This window comes from Corythoichthys intestinalis, chromosome 6 (assembly GCF_030265065.1).
Source record: "Corythoichthys intestinalis isolate RoL2023-P3 chromosome 6, ASM3026506v1, whole genome shotgun sequence".
In the NCBI taxonomy this organism is placed as follows: domain Eukaryota; kingdom Metazoa; phylum Chordata; class Actinopteri; order Syngnathiformes; family Syngnathidae; genus Corythoichthys; species Corythoichthys intestinalis.
The window spans coordinates 33,426,650-33,442,041 of NC_080400.1; the positions used below are offsets into that span (position 1 = coordinate 33,426,650).

At 38.8% G+C, this 15,392-nt stretch overlaps 1 protein-coding gene across 7 annotated transcripts in view; it reads left to right on the plus strand.

Moving 5' to 3' along the window:
• The window catches only part of b3gat1a (beta-1,3-glucuronyltransferase 1 (glucuronosyltransferase P) a), a 121,553-nt gene that overhangs the window by 73,106 nt on the left and 33,055 nt on the right, over positions 1–15,392 (plus strand). For 3 of the 7 annotated variants that reach the window (XM_057838296.1, XM_057838304.1, XM_057838302.1), the window contains exon 3: positions 12,054–12,198. The gene's annotated coding sequence lies outside the window, so the exon portion shown is untranslated. Of the gene's footprint in view, positions 1–12,053; positions 12,199–13,840; positions 13,968–14,646; positions 14,720–15,392 lie in introns of all 7 variants that reach the window. The other 4 variants (XM_057838298.1, XM_057838297.1, XM_057838300.1 and 1 more) reach the window with 4 other exon arrangements.

A 15,392-nucleotide genomic window follows, 5' to 3' on the forward strand; every position in this document is an offset into this window, starting at 1 on the left:
AAATAAGTATCTAGTCAACCACTAATTGTGCAATTCTACCACTTGAAAATATTAGAGAGGCCTGTAATTGTCAACATGGGTAAACCTCAACCATGAGAGACAGAATGCGGAAACAAAAAAACACAGAAAATCACATTGTTCGATTTTTAAAGAATTTATTTGCAAATCATGGTGGAAAATAAGTATTTGGTCAATACCAAAAGTTCATCTCAATACTTTGTAATGTACCCTTTCTTGGCAATAACGGAGGCCAAATGTTTTCTGTGACTCTTCACAAGCTTTTTACACACTGTTGCTGGTATTTTGGCCCATTCTTCCATGCAGATCTCCTCTAGAGCAGTGATGTTTTGGGGCTGTCGTTGGGCAACACGGACTTTCAACTCCCTCCACAGATTTTCTATGGGGTTGAGATCTGGAGACTGGCTAGGCCACTCCAGGACCTTGGAATACTTCTTACGAAGCCACTCCTTTGTTGCCCAGGCTTTGTGTTTGGTATCATTGTCATGCCGAAAGACCCAGCCACGTCTTATCTTCTATACCCTTGCTGATGGAAGAAGATTTTCACTCAAAATCTCTCAATACATGGCCCCATTCATTCTTTCCTTTACACAGATCAGTCGTCCTGGTCCCTTTGCAGAAAAACAGCCCCAAAGCATGATGTTTCCACCCCCATGCTTCACAGTGGTTATAGTGTTCTTCGGATGCAATTCAGTATTCTTTCTCCTCCAAACACGAGAACCTGTGTTTCACCCAAAAAGTTCTATTTTGATTTCATCTGACCATAACACATTCTCCCAGTCCTCTTCTGGATCATCCAAATGCTCTCTAGCGAACCGCAGACGGGCCTGGACGTGTACTTTCTTCAGCAGGGGGACACGTCTGGCAGTGCAGGATTTGAGTCCGTGGCGGCGCATTGTGTTACTGATAGTAGCTTTTGTCACTGTGGTGCCAGCTCTCTCTGTAGGTCTTTCACTAGGTCCCCCCATGTAGTTCTGGGAGTTTTGTTGTTATTTCTACGCCACGGGGTGAGATCTTGCATGGAGCCCCAGATCGAGGGAGATTATCAGTGGTCTTGTATGTCTTCCATTTTCTAATAATTGCTCCCACAGTTGATATCTTTACACCAAGTGTTTAACTTTTGCAGATTCAGTATTCCTAGCCTGGTGCAGGTCTACAATTTTGTCCTTGGTGTCCTTCGACAGCTCTTTGGTGTTGGCCATAGTGGAGTTTGGAGTGTGACTGACTGAGATTGTGGACAGGTGTCTTTTATACCGATAATGAGTTAAAACAGGTGCCATTAATACAGGTAACGAGTGGAGCCACGTTAGACCTCGTTAGAAGAAGTTAGACCTCTTTGACAGCCAGAAATCTTGCTTGTTTGTAGGTGACCAAATACTTATTTTTCACTCTTATTTGGAAATAAATTATTTAAAAATCAAACAAGGTGATTTTTTGTTTTTTTCCCTACATTCTCTCACTCATGGTTGAGGTTTACCCATGTTGACAATTACAGGCCTCTCTAATCTTTTCAAGTAGAGAACTTGCACGATTGGTGGTTGACTAAATACTTATTTGCCCCACTGTAAATACTGCAGACATGGGAAACATCTTAAAATAGTATCATCTATGTAGTTTCCAGCTCAAGTAACAATTAGATATTTGGCACATGAGCTTGGCATGGTTTCAGCACTTTCAGCAAACACGGCTACAACTTCTGAGACCTGATGTGTTGGTCTTATTTTTCCCCATTTTAAAATCTTATTAAATTTAGTCAGCAAGTATTCAAATTTGACAGGGTTGTTAACAACACTCTTTTCTTTGACCTAATCAAGTAATTTATTGATGTTCACTTCCACTGGATTATCCCTTGAAATGTGGATTTGGATTGTTTGTTTAGGCCTATCTTGCTTGCTTTTGTCACAGTTCAAGTCCCCTTCCCTTGTAAACTTTTCAGCGAGATGGCCTAATTGCAGTATTTCCACATGTAATGCAGCGGACCCAAGGGGTCTTGTTACAGAAACTGGCTGGACTACTTGCCACCCTTTTACAAGGGTCCTGTGGTGCAGAGGAGTGATGGATACAGAAGGTTTCCTTCAGCCAGAAGGCTATTGATCACACTTACAGTACAGGAAAGAAGGAAATCATGTGCCTGTGCCACTGCGGGAAGAGGACTTGCTATATTACACATTATACAATGAAGAAAAATAGGACAATGGGAGCAGGCTGCAAAGCTGGCACAAACAAACAAATGGGAGATTGTTCCAGTTTGATGAGAACTTGAATAAGTACCTAAGGATCATTTTTATTTTTAGCCACAATCTCTCTTTTTAAGTCTTGCTTGTTGCCAAGCAACACTGTGACTTTTTTCCGTCTTTTTTTTTTTTTTTTTTTCATCAGAGTAGGATCTATTTTTTTATTGTCATTGTAGATAAATTGATAATCCCTCCAGGACACTGATCCGATGCATCTGAGACTGATGGGGTGGAAGGAAATATCACATATTAGAGCATTCTCCACCATGACTAAATCACACTTTTTTGGAGCAAATTTGTTGGCCTAACAAGCTAACTGCAAGGTTGAATAAACTACAAACAATTATATAAGCTTTACTGGCCGCGAGATGATCACAGGGCTCTGAGAGAGACAGACAACCATTCATATTCAGAGATAAAAAAGATGGAACTATTGATTGGGTTTAATATCGGCACTTACAATGTGTTATCAGTCTGTACGTAAATATGATATCCGCTCCAAACTTAACCCCCTCAAAAACTTAGTATTGATATAGGGGGAAATTTCATTTTGTGATGGCCTTCAGCACTTTTTAAAATGCCCCTATTTTGGGGGCCAAGTACTGATTTTTTGGAACATTAGAATGATAATATTGGCAGCTAACATCTTTAAACATCACAAAAGCCACTTGAAAAAAAGAAGAAAAATTTTCTCTCAAGGCTTCTAACTTTAAAAAGTGTACTCAAACTGACTAGGATGCAAATCTTTATGTTTGTTTTTTTAAATGATAAAATACACAAATTGCATGAGGAGGGCGTCGTATTTCATCTGGGTACAGCACAATAAGTGTCTGCCTTTGGTGGAATTGCTTACATATTCATCCATCCATTTTCTACAGCGATTATCCTCATTTATTCCTCAGGCGATCTGGAGTCTATCCAAGCAGACAGAAGAGAGGGAAGGTACACCATGCACTTGTCACCAGTCACTTTCAGACTGGCCACGCACAGGGATTGATTGGTGTAGTGAACTGACAATCAGATATGCAAACCAATAAGACCACTGTGCTACCTAACTAATTATCGTAATTTCCGCACTACAGAGTACAGTGCCAAAATTGAACAAAATTTGAGGGGGAAAAAATGGCTAATCTTAAATGGCATCAAATATCGGACAAAGCTTCTGTCGGCAAAATAGTCCTATGAATGCTGGTTGAAAACGGCAATTTGGATCTAGCATAGCATCGTCTCTAGCACAGCGGATATCCATCCTTTCTAAATACATCTCACCTCCTATGTTTAAACCTAAATCGTTCTTTTGTGGCATTACATAGGATCAGGTGGAGCCCTATTCTTTCACAAAACCCCAAGTTTTTCATGAAGTCTGGCAAAACAGCTGGCAATCTTTGTCGGTACCAGCAGTGGAAAGTCGTGTCATGGCTAAATTTGAATATCCATTCCTTTAAAATTTGTCAGACATCCATGGTTAGCCTTAAAATGCTCTTCTCTAGTGCCGCTCTCAAACGGATATTTTGGAATGCTACCTAAGGATGCCACTTGGAGAATCTACTCTGAGGGTGCGTAGAAGAATTTACACAGAGCGCACATGGATACACACCGGAACACACGCAGTAATGGCATACACACGCTGGTCCGTGAGACTTCGAACACACCCTGAGGGGCAACATCATCATGATACGCCAGGCTGCAAAACGAAATATATCGGGTGAATAAAAATGTTTATTTTAACAAAAAAGAGGCATGTTTGCCCAAAATCCATAAATAAGCCACTTCGTCATTAAAGCCTCAGGGATTAAATGAGGAGAAAAAAATAGCTGCTTGTAAAATGAAAGTTACGGTAATTGTTTGATACAAAAAAATAATGATTAATTTACAGATCTCTTCTATCTAGCTTCTACCTCCTTCTCCTGAAACGCCTCACAAAAGGAAAAGAAGTACATTCTGGTCTGTGCATTGTTTTGTAGATTTTCTCTTTTGTTCTGAGTTTTCTCTCAATGCCTAAAGAACCCAATTTAAATCAAATAAACCCCTTCAAGCTACATGACAGCTGTGACAGTCTGTCACAGCATGACACTGCGCACTCTTATTTGATAAGCATGCGTTAGGATAAGAATGTTGCGTTCACAAGTTTGTACACAGCCTCCATAAAACTGCCTTTGCATCCAATGGCACCCTGCCAATCAAGCACCATGCTTGTTATCTTCAAAAAGTCACCTCCGGAATTTACCAGCAGCCAACGTTTGCTGTGTCAATACTGTATTAAAGATATGCTTGGCAGCATACAGTAGAACATGGATGCGACACAACGGGAATAAACAGCAATAGTTAGCAATGTGCAATTATTTCACACACAGGGAGAGGGTAAATTGCGAATGCCTCTTTTCGAAATGTCAAAATTTGTCGTTGGTATGCTGAACTGGCTGGCACCTTTGCTGACTTAGTTTTTCTTTCACCACTGCTGCTCCTTTGACATTTTTAGCAGGCTTTTCCAAATGTCACTGCTTTTATGCGGGTAAAAGTACAAAAAAAATACATATTGTCTTTGAAGGGAATGTAAGTAATATTCAATTTTGAAAGTGGAATTTAAAAAATATATGTAATAAAAGCAGCATTCATTCAAACATGTTGGGAAGGAGACATTTAACATAAAATAACTATGTATCCCTTCAAAAAGGTGTAAAAATAAGCAGGAAAGAATGACAATAATGTTGCATAGACTCATTTGCCTACAATAACTGTGTCAAGCCACAAAGGAGCTAACAGCTTCCAAGTTAATGATAGCTCGTCAAAGAGGGACATCACATTCTTGCAGTAATCATGTCATTTGGTAAACACCAGTGTAGGACATGAACCCACTGACAGCTGTGTTCGCTCCATAATTGTTACTGCATAGTTCATGTACATGTGACTTACACATACTGTGGCTGGAGTTATCCAGTTGAAAGTGGTGTTGAAAACACTCAAACACACGCATACACGCTGTTATGTCTCAGCCTGTTTGTAGTAGATGCGGGCATTCGACTAAATCCGCTTCACACTTTTGAGACACCTTTTTAAACTAGTATTGGATACCCACGCCAGGCTCTGCATGCTTACGTAAGGTGCATATGTTAATGAATAATATCACAAGTTAAAAAATGTTATTACATACTTTAAAATAAAATTTGTATATTTTTTCAGAAATTCCAAACATCAAAAAAATTGTTTAAGTTGTTGGTCAGATTACAACAGGTTTATGCTTGAAAATGACACTGCTACCTCTATGTAAGATACTCACACTCTTCTGAAGGAAAGCCTTAACATTTTGTCATTCTACTGACGGCAATCGCCCAAAATCCTCAATTCACCAAACACAGCACTAGATGAATCGAATTCCCTTGGTCTAATTAGCAAAGATCAAATTCATAATTACTGATATTTTCCTTTTACAAGGGCATACAATTACATGACTTTGGGAGTATCTCTTTGGAGAAATCCAGGCTCTGACCCTCGATCGTTACTGCGCTCCCAATTCAGACGAGACAGAAGGAGGTGTAATAAAGACAAGATGAATACCTCCAAACTAGCACTCAAAAGGCGGACTTTAATTAGCTAATGAATTTGGAAGCTTCCACTGCCAACCTCTGACCTCGCACCAAATCCTAATAAGTCTGTGCACAGTGAAAAATGTCGCAAGCAGTTGCAATCAATTCCCAGTAGATTCCAAGCCTATCGTTTAATGAGATAAACACTGCTCTGCTCTGGAAACGTTTGAGTCCGCATTCATGAATTACTCCCATACACTCACTAGAAGTTTTAATGCACCGATTCACTGCATTCATTCATTTCCACGAACGTGTCTGATGATTAATGTTTATTATTATGCCCACAGCCAACCGACAATGACATTTTCCTAATTCATAGCAAAACGCTAAACAAGAGACCATTAAAGACTATGAATACAAAGGGGTTGTTTATTTAAAGAAGAATTTGATTAGTAGTTTAAGCCATTAACCAGGTGGTGTAAAAAAAAACAAACAACAACTATAAGCACCAATGCACAATTAAGCCAAATTTTTACTAGGCAGTGCAGTGTGGGTCAATAGATTTAGCAATTTATTTGGTCACATTTTCTCTAGAAGTCATAATACCACTTGCACTATTTGCTTTCATCTATTTTAGTTTGCTTGAGCTTTTATTTATTTTTGTAATGGTTAATTTAGATTTTCACATACATAAATAATTGTAAATAATTGTCTTGGTAGAGTGATTAACATATTTGTGGGTCTGATGGACCCCCCCCCCCCCCCCCCCCTTCATAAAGAAATGCTATGATCAAGTTTGCCACAACAGAACATTGCAAACACATTTAAGCAATACTGCTTGATGCCTTACTGATGAAAATCTGAAACGGTGCCCCCATTTCCCAATCAGTCCTTTCAAGATGACATTTTCACCGGACTACATTGTGATCTGAGCTGAGCTCCGTCAAGCTGACAAGGCGGACCATGATCTCACTGGCAGTGACTTTGCAGTCCTGCTGCACTCCTAGACTATGGCCAGAAACGAAATGAGAAGCTGTGTCAAGCCCACACCAGGTCTCACATCGAGAATGTGTCCTGACTGAGTGAACGGCGCAATAAATTAGTCAGAATAAGTTCAGGGCAGACTGCACTCTCGCCCCTGGTTATCGGCAGAAAACAAGCTGCCTTAGGCTTGGTACTCTTAAATCTTTTATCATTGCTGAGGCAGGCTGATCCCAGCATAGACTCAGGCCATCAATCACAGGCAATCCTCACAGCTAATGGCTTATTCAAGATTTCTTGGGTAGCCTAAATCAAGCTTGAAAAGTAGCACTTGCAGTAATTGGGCCAAGTGGTGCAGGAAAAGGACTTTGTTTTTTAAATCATTTTGCATAATAATAATTGATAATAATAATAATTTTACAATTACCGGTACTTGATTGATCATTTACGAAAGCACTGAAACAGTCTCTATTTTAGGAGGCTAACTATGCCTCATGCAAAGTATTCACACAGTAGTTCATTTAACTCTTTTTCTATTTTTAGCAATGAAACTCTACTTCATGAGTATCACATTTTCAAGAGCCTCTAGGAAGGTGTGAATTGAATTCATGTTTGAAATAACTCAAAACTACCACGAGGACAACCTTTCACTGAACTTGAATTGAAATATCAATGCCAAGACACCCACCTTTTTAGAGCAATATTATACAATATATTACAGCAGTCACAAACAATTATTTTTCTCCCGGTTAGTCTGCAGACTTTTTTAACGATTATTCGACTAGTGAAACAATTACTTTACTGACTTTTTTTGTTTTTTCTTACTAATCTTGCAATTAATTTTTTGCTTCCGATTATTAATTCCCAACATTTTGAAGCACTTAAATTCTTTATTAACGTACAAATAAACACATAAATAACAATAATAAATCACAAATAAACAATGAGTTCAAATACTGCTGGTATTAACTTGTACAAAAGAATGGAATTTAAACAGGTTCATTACACTATGACTTCATTTTTCCAACAGGATTTAAAACAATTCTTACTTTCTCTTTTTGTGGTATTTCTATATTGTTCTCAGCATTAGAGTGACTTCCAGCAGAGTAGATTGATAAATGTCACATATCGCTGTAGTGACGAAAGTGAAAAAAACTTAATGATGCACGTTGACAGGACTCTATGAAATAAATAAGTGTAAAAAAGGACAACGGGATTGAAATCGTACTATTGCTACGAGAAAAAAAAAAGTCTCATTATTACACAATGGTAATGCAGCTGTGAGCCACTACGCACTTTACATGCATGTACCTTAGCTGAGAGCTACGGTGAAGCATTAGTATAAATTCTTCTATTAATCATAATTTGATGTAAATGAAGCCAAATAATAAGGATTTCCTTATTTCTATGCTCTTAATATTGTTAAGTTTAACGGAGGCGACAACGCGCTACATAAAGTACGTCGCTGCTTATTCAGCTACATTAACCCAAAATTAGCCCGTAATCCTCTGTCGTACGATGCAAATAAAGACAACTTCAATAAAAAATGTCGTTATATGGACTTACGATCCGCCAGCTTGTTGTCTCCTGTCGTCTTCCAAAATTATACCTGGATGACACTAACGGCGCTTCAGGTGTTCATTCATGCTGCTGTGGTATGCAAGTTCGGCATTGCAGAGACAACACACGACAGTGACACCCTCTTTTGTGACGTTAAAATAAATCCATGCTTTGGCCCTTCTAGTTTGCTTTTTGGGCTCGTCAGTTTCTGCTCTGCACGCCTCTTTAAAAGAAACTGCTGTATTTTAAGCCAAATCAACTGTTGTGTTTGATAGAACAATATGTCTATATGCTGCCATAGCAGATTCATGGTGCATTAAGCCCCCGAACTATTTTGAATTTGTCCGTTTTACCCTGAAAACCCCCATTTACAGACGTCGCGCAACCGCATTTGTTTCAACCCAGCCATAAAACAAAGGTAATTAATTATATATATTATTCAAAATGTCTGTCGTTTTTAGCTTATAATCATTAATTGATGTCTCATATTTCGTTTTAAACAAACAAAAAAAAAAAACGCCTTTAAAAAATTATTCACTCACATATTTTAAACTTTTAGACAAATTATGTCACAATGAAAAAAATGGCGTCTGTAAAATAGTCACGGATATCTACCTCATAACTATCGCTTAATTGTTTTTTTTTTGTTACTGTCACATTTTCTCCGATATGATAGATGATAAATAATCGATCCAAACAAAGAAAAATTGAAGAAAAAAAAAACATTTAAAAGGGTAAATATATGAAAAAGAAAATCTCGACCACTCCTTGATGCCTGCGATTTCTGCATCGCAGATGTTGTTATAGTACCATGTTTCACCAATAAAATCCCCCAAAAATCCAGCTGTGGCCAATCACAGCTGTGTCTTGACACTCAGTGATACATGCTGCATGGAGTTTTTGGATCAAAACAAGGTAAGTATGCGATAATATCTCGTTAAAGTCATGGCGTCTGGAATTCTGCTCTCACGTGCTCTCAGCTCCAGATAGGGTTTTGCTGTTAAAAAAACATTAATGGTAAATGGTAAATGGTGTTATACTTACAGGAAAAAAAAATGCCCGCCTGTTAAAAATGTTTTAAAATTGAGATTTTAAGCTTTCCAATGATGTATCACACATGCATATCGGTCAATTTTGAAAGTTGGCCAAATTGGGGGACTCAGAGCGGAACTTCAAGTCACCTGGGTGTTTTCCACCACACACACACACACACACACATATATACATATATATCTTTAAGCATCGACAGGATGTTGTGCTCGTTGACGCATATACGTCATCGACAACGTAGGCTACTCGGGACGGCTCTACTAAATATTTGACATACTTATAATGTAAATGTTTGACTTTGAAATGGACATTACCTATATTAGTTACAGTTACATTAGTAATAGTTACGGTATATTAGACAATAGTTTTTTTAGGAAGACAAAAGCTCTCTGAATACTATATCAGAATATTCTGCACCCCTGTTTGCATGCATGGTGCTGCCAGGACACTGTATGGATTTACATCGCGCAGCCAAAATAAAAAATGTAATTTATGCTATTATATATACTGTATGGCACCTTTGGCTTTGATTATGACACGCATTTGGTGTGGCATTGTTTCAATAAGCTTCCGTAATGTCAAAAGAATTATTTCCAACTAGTGTTGCAGAGTCCAGACCTTAACCCTGACGAATGAATGAAAAGGATGTGCTGGAGAAGGCTTTGCGCAGTGGCCTGCCTCTACCATCATCAATGCAAGTTCTTGGCGAAAAATTAGTGCAACATATGATGGAAATAATATGTGACATTGCAGAAGCTATTCGAAACACTGCCACAGCAAATGCATGCTGTCATCAAAGCTAAAGGCAGTCCAACAAATTATTAGAGTGTATGACCTTTTTTTGGGTCGACCAGTTTTGTACGTAAACACAAACACAAAAAAGAGAACTGGGTGTACACCAGAAGATTCCTACTATCGAACAGCTTACAAGATTGTATCTACACCTGCTGTTGCTTTCGCACACTGATCATGAAAGTGTTTAAGAACAAGTTGTGTTTAACCTTGGCTGCTACGTGCAAACATCCATGTTCAGTTAATAGTGTGGCTTTGGACAGGGGCGCTGCCAGGGATTTTGGGCCCCATGAAAAGATATCAGTTTGGGCCCCGTCACCAGTGCCAGGACACACACAGACATTTAGAGTATCAACTACGAAATTTCCTGTATTCTAGTGAATCTTTACACACTAATTTGTGCATTGTCTGCATTAATATAAGATGAAAATATATTTATGTACACATACAGCGTATAGAGCAATAATGAATAGACTTATATATTCTATAAGAAATGTACTGAAGGCCATCTTTTACAATCTAAATATATTTTTATCAGCGATATTCTCAAAGCGAATACCATAATGAATGACTTAGAATAAATGTTTTGTTTTAACTTAACTATACTACAGTATAGATTAACCGCAATTAAAATAACAATCTTTAGAATGATGTATTAAAGCGAGCAGATGATTTTTTTGACCTTGTATACAGTACATACTGTAGCAAGTGTATTGATCTAATGTAGCCATACATTTAACAGCTGTCACTGCATGATCCATGGTTCCTTGCTCAGCCTTATTCACCAAGAGCCCAGCGCCGAGCCTTCTTGCTAGCCAAGTCACTGATCAAATCATTAAAGTTTAGCTTCCTAGCCAACTGACTTTCAATGGACAGCATGGCAAGACTAGAAAGCCTGTCCTGACATCGAAGCGAGGTCCCATGTTAACAAACTAAATTCAAATGATGACAAACTAAATTCCATAAATTCTTGACAAACTGGATTGAAGCCAATTTTGAAAAATAAAATTTCCACACCAACTTTCAACATCTGTAGGATACCAAAAAATGCTGTCATTATTTGGAATTCATGTATTTGAATAGGTGAATTCGCTCATCGAGGCCGGGAAAATCCCATATTTCAGCTGGGACCTCGCTTAGGAGCTTTGTAATAGACATCGTGAGGTTCTAGATGGGGCTAGGGGATAGGGCTAGTGGGCTAAGATAGCAGGTTAATTTTCAGTACTACACTTACACGACAAGACACCAACCGTCCTTTGTAAAGTACTTTGTTACATCCTGTTGGCTTTTTCTACCCCTCTCCTGTTTTGCTTTCTTTTCTTTCCTCTTTTGATAACCCAATTTTTGTTTTGAAAACATTTCTGCAGTACTCCGCACTCCGAGTCATTGACTGGTGTAAATGCGCACCGCTGCTCCCGGTCTGATCAAATCTAGGGCGGACCAAACCATTTAATGAAAATGCGGGGGTTAAGGGGGGGGGGGGGCTGGTAATACATATGCTCTCTGGGTGTTTACTTTTGACAGAAACAAAACAAGAAAAAGCAACCCTTCGTTTTATTCCTATTGAAATTATAATGATTAATATTTCAATTTGCAAACGATTACCTAATGTTCTAATTTTCTCTGTGGGCCCCACCAGGGCATGGGCCCTTAGAATCATTATCATTTTTCACCCCTATACGGCGCCCATGGCTTTGGATGCAGATATTCCTATGGGAAAGCCAATAGAATTCGGGAGGATCAATAGAATTACACTACATGGGAATTACGCTATTAGCCTGGAAATGTTCCTTAGGTCATGTGTTCAGTGGAATGGCAAGCAAAGAATTGAAGATAAAATATATTTCATTCATCAATACTGAATCATTCCAAATGAAATGTGTTCATCCTACAGACAGACCAGGATTTGCCTGACTGAGGTGGAATAGCAGGAGGAAGCATGATGGCGCATGTTGCTACAACATTAGCTCATCCAGCAAGCTCTGTGGTCTTCCCAGCTATGCATCAACTGTGATGCTGTGATCCAGTTCTGACTGTGGGTGAGTTTCAGCTCTTGGTAGCTTGACAAATTCCATATACAGTGGGGCAAATACGTATTTCGTCAACCACTAATTGTGCAAGTTCTCCCACTTGAAAATATCAGAGAGGCCTGTAATTGTCACCATGGGTAAACCTCAACCATGAGAGAAAGAATGTGAGAAAAAAAAAAAAAAAAAAACAGAAAATAACATTGTTTGATTTTTAAAGAATGTATTTGCAAATCGTGGTGGAAAATAAGTATTTGGTCAATATCAAAAGTTCATCTCAATACTTTGTTATGTACCCTTTGTTGGCAATAACGGAGGCCAAACGTTTTCCGTAACTCTTCACAAGCTTTTCACACACTGTTGCTGGTATTTTGGCCCATTCTTCCATGCAGATCTCCTCTAGAGCAGTGATGTTTTGGGGCTGTCGTTGGGCAACACGGACTTTCTACTCCCTCCACAGATTTTCTATGGGGTTGAAATCTGGAGACTGGCTAGGCCACTCCAGGACCTTGAAATACTTCTTACGAAGCCACTCCTTTGTTGCACTGGCTGTGTGTTTGGGATCATTGTCATGCTGAAAGACCCAGCCACGTCTCATCTTCAATGCCCTTGTTGATGGAAGGAGATTTTCACTCAAAATCTCCCGATACATGGCCCCATTCATTCTTTCCTTTACACAGATCAGTCGTCCCAGTCCCTTTGCACAAAAACAGCCCCAAAGCGTGATGTTTCCCGCCCCATGCTTCACAGTGGGTATGGTGTTCTTCGGATGCAATTCAGTATTTTTTTTCTCCTCCAAACACGAGAACCTGGGTTTCTACCAAAAAGTTCTATTTTGGTTTCATCTGACCATAACACATTCTCCCAGTCCTCTTCTGGATCATCCAAATGCTCTCTAGCGAACCGCAGACAGGCCTGGACGTGTGCTGGCTTCAGCAGGGGGACACGTCTGGCAGTGCAGGATTTGAGTTCCTGGCGGCGCATTGTGTTACTGATAGTAGCCTTTGTTACTGTGGTGCCAGCTCTCTGTAGGTCATTCACTAGGTCCCCCCGTGTGGTTCTGGGATTTTTGCTCACCGATTTTGTTATCATTTTGACGCCATGGGGTGAGATCTTGCATGGAGCCCCAGATCGAGGGAGATTATCATGGTCTTGTATGTCTTCCATTTTCTAATAATTGCTCCCACAGTTGATTTCTTTACACCAAGTGTTTTACCTATTGCAGATTCAGTCCAGAATCACCAGACCTGGTGCAGGTCTACAATTTTATCTCTGGTGTCATTCGACAGTTCTTTGGTCTTGGCCATAGTGGAGTTTGGAGTGTGACAGGTGTCATTTCTACCGATAATGAGTTAAAACAGGTGCCATTAATATAGGTAACGAGTGGAGCCTCGTTAGACCTCATTAGAAGTTAGACCTCTTTGACAGCCAGAAATCTTGCTTGTTTGTATGTGACCAAATACTTATTTTCCACTCTAATTTGGAAATAAATACTTTAAAAATCAAACAATGTGATTATCAGTTTTTTTTTCCACATTCTGTCTCTCATGGTTGAGGTTTACCCATGTTGACAATTACAGGCCTCTCTAATCTTTTCAAGTAGGAGAACTTGCGCAATTGGTGATTGACTAAATACTTATTTGTCCCACTGTAGGTACATGTAACCCTTACTTCTCGAGTCTCACCAGATCCTTTGAGGCTGTGGGTAGATCCAGTCACAGTTTACTTGAATTGATTATTTACTGCTGTCTTCTCTGCTATAGAAATGACCAAGACGGCAGGTGAGTATCAACTCTGGCTTTTAATCTCAGCGCACCAGTTCGAACGTGTTCAACTCAAAACCGTCCTACTATAACAAAAGAAGGGAACTAGGAACTAATACTTAAATTGAAACGAAAATTATAAAACATAAACTATTGAATATACATAAATACCCATATAAATAAAAATAACTTGAAATGAGCCAAAACACCTGTAACTAAATAATAATAACAGGGTTTCCCCCAGGATTTTTTGCAGCATTGGTGGTGGGCTGCATCTGAGTCGGACAGCATGCCGTGGCAAAATTGTTTCATATCATGACAAATTTTTTTCAACATTTTTTTTTCCAAGAAGAACCATAACAAAGACCTATTTGCAAAGTTTGCATCCTGCCTGCACTCTATTTTCCTGGAGTTTAAAAAAATAAATAAATAAAAAAATTTGAGGGCTCTTTCATAAGGGAAATCAGCATTCGGTGGTTGCATTTATAGTCAATATGAGGCATGCTGCCAGTCCCCCTGCAGTCGGTTCCTCAGGTCTGTCTCAGTCGGTTCCTCAGGTCTGTCTTCACCTACACAAAAAAAAAAAAGAAGATAAAAAAGAGAGAGATCTAGAAAATGAAGACATACACACATCTCTAACATTGTACAGTTCTGTAAATTGTACATTTGATCAAATGTCTTACTCTGTTCATTGCAGAGAAATTGCTCTCACAGTTCACTGTTGAGATGGGCACTGTCAACGCAATGGCCGACTGTTGGCTCCAGCAAGGGTACAGCTCTCCCCATTCATCAGTCAGTGAGGCAATGATGCAAAATAAATCTGTATTGACTTATACTAACTTTCACACTGCAAATTTACAGTATACTGTCCTAATCTGTTCATTTTTCTTGAATCTAGTCAAATAATTTTCATCTTGTTTTGAGTTTTAAAAGCTGGTTAACATATTAATGCGTCAGATTCTTCCACTTTTAGTAAATATTACCATTTGTTCTTATTAAGCTTATACATTTAAAAGTCGGTCATTTTTCACCTAAATCAAGAAAAAAATGCTTTCAAATATTTTGAACAATATCCATTCTTGATTAAGAACTTTTCTTTTTCTTTTTCTTTCTTTAACCTGTCCTATTCAGCTGCTTGTCACAGAAACTGGAGATCTGAGTGTCCGATTGGTCTAAACAGTTTTAATATATCACATAGGAATATGACATACTCCCATTGTGATCAGTCAAAGTACCTCGTTAATTAGGAGAAAGCAGTGAACAGGAGGGGAAAAGAAGAAAAGGAGTGAGAGGAGAGAAAGAGACAGAAGAAGCACAAACAACAACAACAAATACAATGAATGCCAACACTAACTATGAATATGTTGGTGCTATCATTAGCTAATTGTATTATTGAATTAAGAACAGTTTTGGCAAAAACATTTTTTTAAAAGACTAAATATA